The following is a 12,392-nucleotide window of genomic DNA, read 5'->3' on the forward strand; positions in this document are numbered from 1 at the left end:
TGACGACCTGATTCAGATGCAGATTCTGATGCAGAAAAGGGCCCATGAAAAGAGGGCTTTCGGGTTAGCGTGGCCGAGCGGTCTAACGGGGCGTGGGTTCAAATCCCACCGCTGCAAGGACAGCCTTTTGGAAGGCTCCTGTGGCTGCTACGCCTGAGCACAAAGACTTGAAAAGTGACACGTTCCTCTTCTCTCTTTTTGCGGCAAAATAGAGCAGTCTTTTTGCGGGAAAATAGAGCAGAAAAGGGCCCACGAAAAGAAGGATGCTGTGGTAGCGCGGCCGAGCGGTATAAGGTGCTGGATTAAGGCTCCAGTCTCTTTGGAGGCTTGGGTTCAAATCCCACTGCTGCCAGGACAGCCTTTTGGAAGGCTCTTGTGGCTGCTACGCCTGAGAAGACTGGAAATTTGACACATTCTTGATCTCTCTTTTTGCGGGAAAATCGAGCAGAAAAGGGCCCACGAAAAGAAGGTTGTAGCGGTAGGGTGGCCGAGCGGTCTAAAACGCTGGATTAAGGCTCCAGTCTCTTCGGAGGTGTGGGTTCACCGCTGCCAGCAATGATTTTAACAAAGGTTAAGAGGCCCTGTGTGTGCTCTAAGATGGTCTGAAAATGAGAGAATCTGCTTTTCTTGGCAGCAGCCAGGCTCGTCGAGCAAGATGCGTCGTGTTCTCCCACAGCGATTGCCTGTTTGCTAAGTCAGGCTGACTCAATCCTGCTTCTTGGCCCCTTCCCCCGTATATGGGCTACTGACTTTTCGGGATTTTATTGTTGACGACCTGATTCAGATGCAGATTCTGATGCAGAAAAGGGCCCACAAAAAGAGAGCTGTCGGGTTAGCGTGGCCGAGCGGTCTAACGGGGCGTGGGTTCAAATCCCACCGCTGCAAGGACAGCCTTTTGGAAGGCTCCTGTGGCTGCTACGCCTGAGCACAAAGACTTGAAAAGTGACACGTTCCTCTTCTCTCTTTTTGCGGCAAAATAGAGCAGAAAAGGGCCCACGGAAAGCAAGTTGTTGGGGTAGCGTGGCTGAGCTGTCTAAGGCGCTGTTTTAAGGGTCCAGTCTCTTCGGGGGCGTGGGTTCAAATCCCACCGCTGCCAGCACAGCCTTTTGGAAGGCTCTTGTGGCTGCTACGCCTGAGCACAAAGACTGGAAAAGTGACACTTTCCTGTTCTCTCTCTTTGCGGGAAAATAGAGCAGAAAAGGGCCCACGAAAAGAGGGCTGTTGTGGTAGCGTGGCCGAGAGGTCTAAGGCACTGGATTTAGGCTCCAGTCTCTTTGGAGGCGTGGGTTCACCGCTGCCAGCAATGATTTTAACAAAGGTTAAGAGGCCCTGTGTGTGCTCTAAGAAGATCTGAAAATGAGAGAATATGCTTTCCTTGGCAGCAGCCAGGCTCGTCGAGCAAGATGCGTCGTGTTCTCCCACAGCGATTGCCTGTTTGCTAAGTCAGGCTGACTCAATCCTGCTTCTTGGCCCCTTCCCCCGTATATGGGCTACTGACTTTTCGGGATTTTATTGTTGACGACCTGATTCAGATGCAGATTCTGATGCAGAAAAGGGCCCACGAAAAGAGGGCTGTCGGGTTAGCGTAGCTGAGCGGTCTAACGGGGCGTGGGTTCAAATCCCACCGCTGCCAGGACAGCCTTTTGGAAGGCTCTTGTGGCTGCTACGCCTGAGCACAAAGACTGGAAAAGTGACACGTTCCTGTTCTCTCTTTTTGCGGCAAAATAGAGCAGAATAGGGCCCACGGAAAGCGGGTTGTTGTGGTAGCGTGGCCGAGCAGTCTTAGGCACTGGATTAAGGCTCCAGTCTCTTCTGTGGTGTGTGTTCAAATCCTACCGCTGCCAGGACAGCCTTTTGGAAGGCTCTTGTGGCTGCTACGCCTGAGCACAAAGACTGGAAAAGTGACACGTTGCTGTTCTCTCTTTTTGCGGGAAAATAGAGCAGAAAAGGGCCCACGAAAAGAGGGCTGTTGGGGTAGCGTGGCCGAGAGGTCTAAGGCGCTGGATTAAGGCTCCAGTCTCTTCAAGGGCGTGGGTTCAAATCCCACCGCTGCCAGGACAGCCTTTTGGAAGGCTCTTGTGGCTGCTACGCCTGAGCACAAAAAAATTGACAGGTTCCTGTTCTCTCTTTTTGCGGGAAAATAAAGCAGAAAAGGGTCCACGAAAAGAAGTTTGCTGCGGTAGTGTGGCTGAGCGGTCTAAGGTGCTGGCTTAAAACTCCAGTCTCTTCGGAGGTGTGGGTTCAAATCCCACCGCTGCGAGGACAGCCTTTTGGAAGGCTCTTGTGGCTGCTACGCTTGAGCACAAAGACTGGAAAAGTGACACGTTCCTGTTCTCTCTTTTTGCGGGAAAATAGAGCTGAAAAGGGCCCACTAAAAGAAGGTTGTTGCGGTAGCGTGGCCGAGAGGTCTAAGGCGCTGGATTTAGGCTCCAGTCTCTGTGGAGGTGTGGGTTCACTGCTGCCAGCATTGATTTTAAGAAAGGTTAAGAGGCACTGTGTGTGCTCTAAGAAGGTCTGAAAATGTGAGAATATGCTTTCCTTGGCTGCAGCCAGGCTCGTCTAGCAAGATGCGTCGTGTTCTCCCACAGCGATTGCCTGTTTGCTAAGTCAGGCTGACTCAATCCTGCTTCTTGGCCCCTTCCCCCGTATATGGGCTACTGACTTTTCGGGATTTTATTGTTGACGACCTGATTCAGATGCAGATTCTGATGCAGAAAAGAGCCCACGAAAAGAGGGCTGTCGGGTTAAAGAGAGCTGTCAGGTTAGCGTGGCCGACCGGTCTAAGGGGGTGTGGGTTCAAATCCCACTGCTGCAAGGACAGCCTTTTGGAAGGCTCTTGTTGCTGCTACGCCTGAGCACAAAGACTGGAAAAGTGACACGTTCCTGTTCTCTCTTTTTGCGGGAAAATAGAGCAGAAAAGGGCCCACAGAAAGCAGGTTGTTGGGCTAGCGTGGGCGAGCGGTCTTAGGCACTGGATTAAGGCTCTAGTCTATTCGGGGGTGTGGGTTCAAATCCCACCGCTGCCAGGACAGTCTTTTGGAAGGCTCTTGTTGCTGCTACGCCTGAGCACAAAGACTGGAAAAGTGACACGCTCCTGTTCTCTCTTTCTGCAGGAAAATAGAGCAGAAAAGGGCCCACGAAAAGAAGGCTGTTGCGGTAGCGTGGCTGAGCGGTCTAAGGTGCTGGTTTAAGGCTCCAGTCTCTTCGGAGGCGTGGGTTCAAATCCCACCGCTGCCAGGACAGCCTTTTGGAAGGCTCTTGTGGCTGCAACGCCTGAGCACAAAAAAATTGACACGTTCCTGTTCTCTCTTTTTGCAGGAAAATAGAGCAGAAAAGGGCCCACGAAAAGAGGGCTGTCGGGTTAGCGTGGCGGAGCGGTCTAACGGGGCGTGGGTTCAAATCCCACGCTTTTGTTCGAAACTCATCTCAGACTCGTTGTGATTGCAACACATCTACAAGCTCTGATATGCAGTATTGAGGAGGCCTTTCCACCTGTGGAAGTGCTCCTCATAGGCACGGCGAATTTCAAGGGATTTACCTGTGGCAAAAAGCAACAAGGACAAAGCTGCCGGAAAGTTATCCGTGTAAAAAAACACATGGCGGGATAACATAGCTGAGTGGTCAAAGGTGTTGGATTAATGCTCCAGTCTCTTTGGGCTCCAATCCCATTTCTGCCAGAGCAAGCTTTTGGAAGCCTCTTTTGGCTGCTGCTACTGGAGAAGTGACGTTGGTAGCTCCCGGTCTCATCCATACTTAACCGCTTTTGCCTTATTCCCGTTTTCGCAAAGTCAGTACTGGAAGCCTGTCCCAGCCAGTGCTCCTTTCCGACAGAGGCACTCTGTCAAAGCAGGGACACTAATAATTTACAATCATAGTAGAGATCATTTTAAAAAATGACTTTGAGTAATATAATAACGACAAACAATGAGTAGTTCACAAGAATGCAAACAGCCAATTACACTCAGGGTCACTAATAATTTACAATCGTAGTAGAGATAATTAAAAAAATGACTTTGAGTAATATAATAACGACAAACAATAAGTAGTCTACAAGAATGGAAACAGCCAATTGCACTCATTGAAGGTTCTTGCTGAAGTAACAAAGACTGGAAAAGTGACACGGTCCTGTTCTCTCTTTTTGCGAGAAAATAGATCAGAAAAGGGCCAACGAAAAAAAGGCTGTTGCGGTAGCGTGGCCGAGCGGTCTAAGATGCTGGATTAAGGCTCCAGTCTCTTCGGGGGCGTGGGTTCAAATCCCACCACTGCCAGAACAGGCTTTTGGAAGGATCTTGCAGCTGCAACGCCTGAGCACAAAGACTGGAAAAGTGACAAGTTCCTGTTTTCTTTCTTTTTGTGGGAAAATATAGCAGAAAAGGGCCCACGAAAAGAGGGCTGTCGGGTTAGCGTGGCCGAGCGGTCTAAGGGGGCGTGTGTTCAAATCCCACCGCTGCAAGGACAGCCTTTTGGAAGGCTCTTGTGGCTGCTACGCCTGAGCACAAAGAATGGAAAAGTGACACGTTCCTGTTCTCTCTTTTTGTGGGAAAATAGAGCAGAAAAGGGCCCACGAGAAGCAAGTCGTCGGGGTAGCGTGGCTGAGCGCTCAAAGGTGCTGGGTTAAGGCTCCAGTGTCTTCGGGGCGTGGGTTCAAATCCCACCGCTGCCAGGACATCCTTTTGGAAGGCTCTTGTGGCTGCTACACCTGAGTCTCTTTAGGCTCCAATCCCACTTCTGCCAGAGCAAGCTTTTGGAAGGCTCTTGTGGCTGCTACACCTGAGTCTCTTTAGGCTCCAATCCCACTTCTGCCAGAGCAAGCTTTTGGAAGGCTCTTGTGGCTGCTACACCTGAGTCTCTTTAGGCTCCAATCCCACTTCTGCCAGAGCAAGCTTTTGGAAGGCTCTTGTGGCTGCTACACCTGAGTCTCTTTAGGCTCCAATCCCACTTCTGCCAGAGCAAGCTTTTGGAAGGCTCTTGTGGCTGCTACACCTGAGTCTCTTTAGGCTCCAATCCCACTTCTGCCAGAGCAAGCTTTTGGAAGGCTCTTGTGGCTGCTACACCTGAGTCTCTTTAGGCTCCAATCCCACTTCTGCCAGAGCAAGCTTTTGGAAGGCTCTTGTGGCTGCTACACCTGAGTCTCTTTAGGCTCCAATCCCACTTCTGCCAGAGCAAGCTTTTGGAAGGCTCTTGTGGCTGCTACACCTGAGTCTCTTTAGGCTCCAATCCCACTTCTGCCAGAGCAAGCTTTTGGAAGGCTCTTGTGGCTGCTACACCTGAGTCTCTTTAGGCTCCAATCCCACTTCTGCCAGAGCAAGCTTTTGGAAGGCTCTTGTGGCTGCTACGCCTGAGCACAAAGACTGGAAAAGTGACACGTTCCAGTTCTCTCTTTTTGCGAGAAAATAGAGCACAGCGATTGCCTGTTTGCTAAGTCAGGCTGACTCAATCCTGCTTCTTGGCCCCTTCCCCCGTATATGGGCTACTGACTTTTCGGGATTTTATTGTTGACGACCTGATTCAGATGCAGATTCTGATGCAGAAAAGTTTGTTCGAAACTCATCTCTGACTCGTTGTGATTGCAACACATCCACAAGCTCTAATATGCAGTATTGAGGAGGCCTTTCCACCTGTGGAAGGGCTCCTCTTAGGCACGGCGAATTTCATGGGATTTACCTGTGGCAAAGCGCAACAAGGACAAAGCTGCCGGAAAGTTATCCGATGAAAAACCGCATGGCGGGATAACATAGCTGAGTGGTCAAAGGTGTTGGAATAATGCTCCAGTCTCTTTGGGCTCCAATCCCACTTCTGCCAGGGCAAGCTTTTGGAAGGCTCTTGTGGATGCTGCTATTGGAGAAGTGACGTTGCTAGCTCACGGTCTCATCCATACTTAACCGCTTTTGCCTTACTCCCTTTTTCGCAGAGTCAGTACTGGAAGCGTGTCGCAGCCAGTGCTCCTTTTCAACAGAGGAAATATAGGCGATATAGATATCGTTCCTCAAAGTGATGATTTTACTGACAATTTCCTTGTATCGTGCATGTTGCGTATTACTGATATTAACTATATGACTCCGCGTTATCGTCTGGGCAGTACTATTGTTCCAGCCACCAAAGACAGATTCACAAATAACCTACCTGATTTATCTCAACTGCCCTGTGTACCCATAAACACATATGAATTAAATGAAATGACTAGCAATATGGGCACTATCTTCTCTAATACATTAGAAGCTGTTGCCTCCATCAAATTGAAAAAGGTTAGAGAAAAATGTACTGCACTATGGTACAACAGTAATACCCATTCTCTCAAGAAAGAAACTCGTAGTCTTGAGCGCAAATGGAGAAAAACTAACTTGAATTGCATGGAAAAACAGTATGTCCAGCTATAGACAGTCTCTAAAAGCTGCCAGGTCCGAGCATATCCACAAACTCATAGAAAATAACCAAAACAATCCAAAGTTTTTATTTAGCACAGTGGCTAGATTAACAAATAACCAGACGCCACCCGATCTAAATATTCCCTCACAGTTTAATAGTAATGAATTTATGAATTTCTTCACTGATAAAATAGATAACATCAGAAATACAATAATAAATGTAGATTCTACAGCGTCTAATACTTCAGCTTTATTCATCGCACCCAAAGATAAACCGCAGTGCTTTAAAAATATAGGACAGGAAGAGCTAAATAAACTTATCATTGCATCTAAACCAACAACATGCCTGTTAGATCCTGTACCCACTAAATTACTGAAAGAGTGGTTACCTGTAGCAGAAGAACCCCTTCTCAATATTATTAACTCGTCGTTGTCTTTAGGTCACGTCCCAAAACCATTCAAGCTGGCGGTTATTAAGCCTCTTATTAAGAAACCACAACTAGATCCTAGTGAACTGGCAAATTACAGACCCATCTCAAATCTTCCTTTTATGTCTAAAATTTTAGAAAAAGTTGTGTCTGCACAATTGCGCTCCTTCCTGCAAAAAAATGATCTCTATGAAGAATTTCAGTCAGGTTTCAGGCCCACCATAGCACAGAAACTGCACTTGTTAAAATTACAAATGACTTGCTTCTTGCGTCAGACCAAGGCTGTATCTCATTGCTAGTTTTACTTGATCTTAGTGCTGCGTTCGACACTCACCTATGAGCCAATCTATTAAACACAGCCATCAGGTGCACAAACACATGATTGCTAAATTGTAGACACACCAATCAGGTTTAAGCACTATAAAAATGCAGCAGGTAGGTTCACCTGCCTTTAACCACAATGGAAGGAGTCAGAAGAAGAGTGAGGGTGAAAGGAGGAGTACGCAGAGGCAGAGGCAGAGGCAGAGCTGAAGCAGGAGGAGAACGTGCACAAAGAAGAAGAGGACCAAACTTATCAAATGACATTCGTGCAACACTAGTGGACCATGTTGTGAACCACGGATTGACGCTGAGGGAGGCTGGACTGAGAGTTCAGCCAAATCTTAGCAGATATACAGTGGCATCTGTCATAAGGACTTTTCGACAGGAAAACAGGTAAAAGAAGATCTGTCTACAGTTACAGTAATCAGCCGCTTATTGTATGCACCATATGATCTGAAGTGTTGTGCTACTTTGGTGTAGGGTTGTGTTAATTGTGTGTAGTGTTTTGACAAACCGGGCCCTGTTTTCAAAATTGTGCTTAAGCAATCGTAAAAAACTGTAAGTAGCTGTCTGATTTAGTTTGAGTGTGTGAGAAAGAATAAAGGGGGGTGAAATAAATGAAAAATTACTTTCATCAGTCCGAAGGCTGCATTTTTTCTGTTGTCTAAACAAAATTAAAGTTAAATGTAGTAAAAAAAAAAAAAACTCTTGGTTTAGATGCAAAGCTCAATTAATTTGTTAATATTAAGCAATACTGCAATATGCCTGTCAAGCCAGCATGTGGCAGCTATTATTTACGCAGAAGTAAATAATATGAAACAAGTCATGTTTTAGCATGGGGGAGACATCAGTGATCTTTTCACAGATTAACCTTTAAATGTGACTGGACAGACACCACAGGCTTAACATTATATCACTGAGAAAAATCAACTCAAGCTGTTATAAACAGTACATGCATTTGCACCCTCTATTAATCTTTATTCTAGCTACTTACACTTCAAAATCTATAACCTGTTATTTTATTAGATGACAAAAAGAGTTTTAGAATACACTTGCTAACTGTCATGTATTTGGTATAAGCAGACATCAGCTATATAATGTTAAAAATAAATAAAGAAATAAAATAAATCTTAAAAGCAAGCTAATGGAATTATAATCATTTGCAACCAGTTATTCTGTTATTTAATCAGAATTTCAGTGCATCCAACAGGACCATATTTTATTCTTGGATTTTAATTTAATAATTACTTTTATTAATTTATTTATGATTATAGTCCTCCTGGGATTTGTCCAAATTATGAAAGAATTACATTTGCAGTTTCTTCAAAGAGTAACTTATTTATAGATTAAAATATGAACAAATGGAAAATATCAGAAAGATTAAAATATGAATACAAATGGAAAATATCAGAATCAAGTGTCATGGCAACATTGTGAATGAACACTAAACGAATGATCTGTAATTCATTGAAGTAAACAGTCATTTGGAATCACTAGACTAAATTCATTGTTGCCTCTGATGCTGCGCTGATGTGTGCTGCTGGTTGCGTGGAAACTGATAAGCGCTCTGTCTCTCGCTCTCTCTCTCTCTCGTTTTCTGTCCGCGTCCAAACGCGTCCACGACTCGCGCTGCGTGCGGATCTCTAGCACTAAACCAGAAGGAATATTTGGGCAAATGACACTGAACTCCCTTCTCTACAGCAAACACGCGAAGGCGAATGCCGAGAAGAGAGGATATCTCAGAAGACAGAGAGGAGAAATGTGAGTCAGTCTTGTATTTGAATGAGAAGTGCACTGAACGCACGCTACTTTCCAACGCGTTTAAATTAGGAAATAAGACATTTGACAGCTCTACAATAAGCTTTTAGACAATCTATAGGTGTTTGATGAAGTTTTATAATTAGTGTAATCTCTTGATTTTACTTACTTTTCTTTCAGGAGTTACGCCTCTAGTGAATGAAGAACAACTGTATAACTAACTAAAAGACACGTGTAACTCTTGTAAAACACAAACTTTTTTACTTATAAATATTATGACTATACAAATAAATAAAATATTTATTTACATATTAAAATATTACATACATTTAGGTTGAATTTAGATATGTTTTTACATTTTCTTATTTATTCTTATTATTTAATACACTACCAAAAGTGAAAATGTGCAGTTGTTAACTTGAGGAGTCATTTGTACCCATGCTTAAAAATTAATTAACGTGGTCAGATTGTTTTTTTGAATTTAATAAAATGTATTATAAGGTAATTTAGATGTTACAACATGAAGCACAAAACAAAACAAAAAAAAATCTTACAGTGGAGTTATTTTAATAATTAGTGTGGATAATAACTACTTTATTGAATTATACATAACTATGTGTCAGACAGTTCAGTGATATATGTGGAGACACCAAGGTCATAAAATCTGCTCTTTATTTATAAATTACTTTATTTGTCTATTCACATTTAGACCTTCCAGATAATAGGAAAGAGTTTGTGCATCGTGGTGATGTTGTGTGATTTATGATTACTGGCCATTTCTGTAGATTATTTCTATAGATTGGCCATTTCTGTAGATTATTGATTTAAAAAATAAAAAAACTCAGATAATTGAATAGTACAGGTTGGCAGTAGGGTCTCCATGTAAACTATCCCACACTGCCAGCAGTCAGGAGCACTCAGACATTGTTTGAAATAAATTATTAAACAAGACTAGAGATGAGGAAGCACAACAGTTTGTAGACTAAGAATTGTTTCTCAAGATTAAAACTTGTGATGGATTCAGAAGACTAATTATGGATTATGGATTCAGAAGACTAACTAAACCAAATGATGAGCTGCCTCAAAAATATTTTGTGTGCATCAAACAGCTATTATAACCTAGTTGTTTTTTTTTAACCACAATTCTCTGTTCTCTCAACACCCACACACATTTTACATTTACACTACTGTGTACTGTACACTGTAAAACTGAAAATGACCAGTTACCCTAAAGAGCTATTTCTATTTGATCTGACCCTGAAAATTGCTTTACATTTTAATGTAACATATGTTATTCAGTCCTGTTAAATAAAGTTAGACATTTGAATATTACCACTTTTGTAAAATATTACCATTGGGAAAAAAGGGATTTACAGTCTCCTACTAAAGAGTACATTTACAGTACTTGGGAGAGTCAACATGATTTTAAATGGTGAAAAACTTGTTCCTTTGAACAAACCATTAGTCCAGTTTAGCCAAAGGTGTCGATAAAACATATCACTTAGCGTTCATCTAACTGCAACTCTTAATGTTAGAGCTATCCAGAGTCAGTCATCTACCAGGCTTTCTCATCCTATAATGCTTACATTCAGCATGAGCAACAAGGATAACAGTTTCATAAAATGACAAAGTGGCAATATCAGGCCAATTATCATCTCAGTCAAGTTCCATCTAATGACACGTCATTCAATACAGTCCAGTTCAGCTCTGTCAAAGCTTCTTTCCTCCTTTCCCATCCCCACTCTAATGTATCTTTCATTCTCTTCACCGTAATTTGTATTCTTGTTTGAGAGTCTGGACACAAATCTTATGGCAGTTCCCTGAAATGTCATAGCAGTGCAAGTCAGGAGTTGCTGAAGACATAAATATCTATGTGTCCATGGCTAATCATACAAATCACATCCATTTCCATGCCGATTTGAGTTGATTTGTGGTGATTAGTGCTGGTTTGGTGGTTTGTTGGCCAACTGGAATAATGCTACATAAACTAGTTAAACTGGTGGGTAAAACAGCACACCAGCATCCCATGTAGCCAGAAAGAATCCAACTCTTCAATCAGGCTGAAGTAGAAATTGTCATATCATAAATCATATCAAGTATGTGTCTGTAATTTGTGACATCTTTATTTTAATAACAGCATTTACATCACTAACTCACTGTTTTTTTTTTTTCTTCCTTTTTCTAAACTGGTTTGTTGGCCTTTCATTGCAGGGGCAGGGTCACATCGGTTTTCTCCCCCAAAATGTTCTGTTCCGAACCTTTTAACCTCATTTTTCATCCTTCTCTTCTTTCTTCTCTTCTGTAATGTAAGACTTGCTCCTCAGATTCTCTTGTTTCCTCTCTTGTTCTCTCTGTTGAATCATGTAAACATCCTGTGTGGTTTCTCTTCACCCCCTGCATGCTTCCATCTCATGTCTTGTTTCAACCTTTATTCTGTCCATCTCTGTCCATTGAGCTGCCACTGAGCTACCATTGATTTCTTTTCCCTGTCTCTCTCAGTTGTATTTCTCTGCAGATCTGTGTTTTAGGTCTTTGTTGTCCTCATCTTTCACTGTCTGTCTGTCTCTCCTTATGTGTCTGGCCTACACTATCACTTGCGAAAATGTCATGACAGAACCCTGTTGTGTCCCAGTTGTGTATTCATGAGTGGTACAGCTTTTCCAGGGGGTCTGTGACTCTTATCTAACCTATCTTCCATCACTTTGCTCATCCTTAGGTCACCCTTCTGTTCTTTAATAAAGAGAACTTTATGTTACAGCAAGGCTAAAATTACTTTTCTTTTAAACCTGGGTAAATAACTGTCTTGGTTTGCTTTTGGCAGGGGAAGACTGGTCACTGAAGCATGAAAGCTGAGCTACTATCTTCCTTTCTCCCTCTCTCTCTCCCTACTTCAGCCTTCAGTTAAGGATCTATTTTCCTGCCGTTTCAGCTTCTTTTGTAGTCTAGAGCATCTTATTCCCTCTCCGTTCAACAAACAGTCCCTTCCTTTAGGAGACTCCACTCGTTATGTGATACTAAGAGGTACTTAGAGATCGATTTCATTTTTAATCTGCGTAAGTGGACAGTGGCGGGTTCGCTGCCATTTGTCAACTACAAACCCAGTTGACTTTTGGTACTGGAGAATTCAGAATTATAGGTAATAAGAGGTGATGCAATACCTAAATAGAGAACCAGTGATTTGTATATTGGTGGAAACTGCAGGCTTGTGCAGAGTTGAAATCAGTTTTTCTTACAATGGTTAAGGTTGGAAATTATTGCAGCCAACCAAGGCAGCTGCCTTGTTGCATGTTGACCTGAAGATTTGTAAGAGGATAGCTGCTTCTTATATGCTGCTGATATATTAATGAGCTAAGGTGGCTAAGCTATTTTTAGAAGGTTGGACAAAATAAATTAAAAAAAGTGTGAATTACAAAACAAGTTGTTGTTCATCGTTACTTGCACTTCAGACAGAACAAGCTACGTCTTAAGTGCAACTATTATTATGGATTACTGACACACAACATTGGTTGGATTAAATATC

The 12,392-nt window shown here is 43.2% G+C and overlaps 1 protein-coding gene and 2 non-coding genes across 3 annotated transcripts in view; all 3 read left to right on the forward strand.

Annotated features, from left to right (window-relative positions):
- Nucleotides 1-1,973: 1,973 nt before the first annotated feature.
- Nucleotides 1,974-2,055, forward strand: trnal-aag (transfer RNA leucine (anticodon AAG)). Its single transcript has one exon. It is a non-coding gene; the product is annotated as a tRNA-Leu (tRNA).
- Nucleotides 2,056-3,155: 1,100 nt separating this feature from the next.
- On the forward strand, nucleotides 3,156-3,237 carry trnal-aag (transfer RNA leucine (anticodon AAG)). The gene has a single exon. It is a non-coding gene; the product is annotated as a tRNA-Leu (tRNA).
- A 5,601-nt stretch (nucleotides 3,238-8,838) lies between these two features.
- The window catches only part of LOC107706817 (leucine-rich repeat-containing protein 3B-like), a gene marked incomplete at its 3' end in the record, with an annotated part of 14,676 nt that continues 11,122 nt past the window's right edge, over nucleotides 8,839-12,392 (forward strand). The window contains exon 1 of the mRNA XM_016510649.1: nucleotides 8,839-8,875. The remainder of the gene's footprint in view (nucleotides 8,876-12,392) is intronic.

Source organism: Sinocyclocheilus rhinocerous, unplaced genomic scaffold (assembly GCF_001515625.1).
Source record: "Sinocyclocheilus rhinocerous isolate Xijiao unplaced genomic scaffold, SAMN03320098_v1.1 scaffold3888, whole genome shotgun sequence".
Lineage (NCBI taxonomy): Eukaryota > Metazoa > Chordata > Actinopteri > Cypriniformes > Cyprinidae > Sinocyclocheilus > Sinocyclocheilus rhinocerous.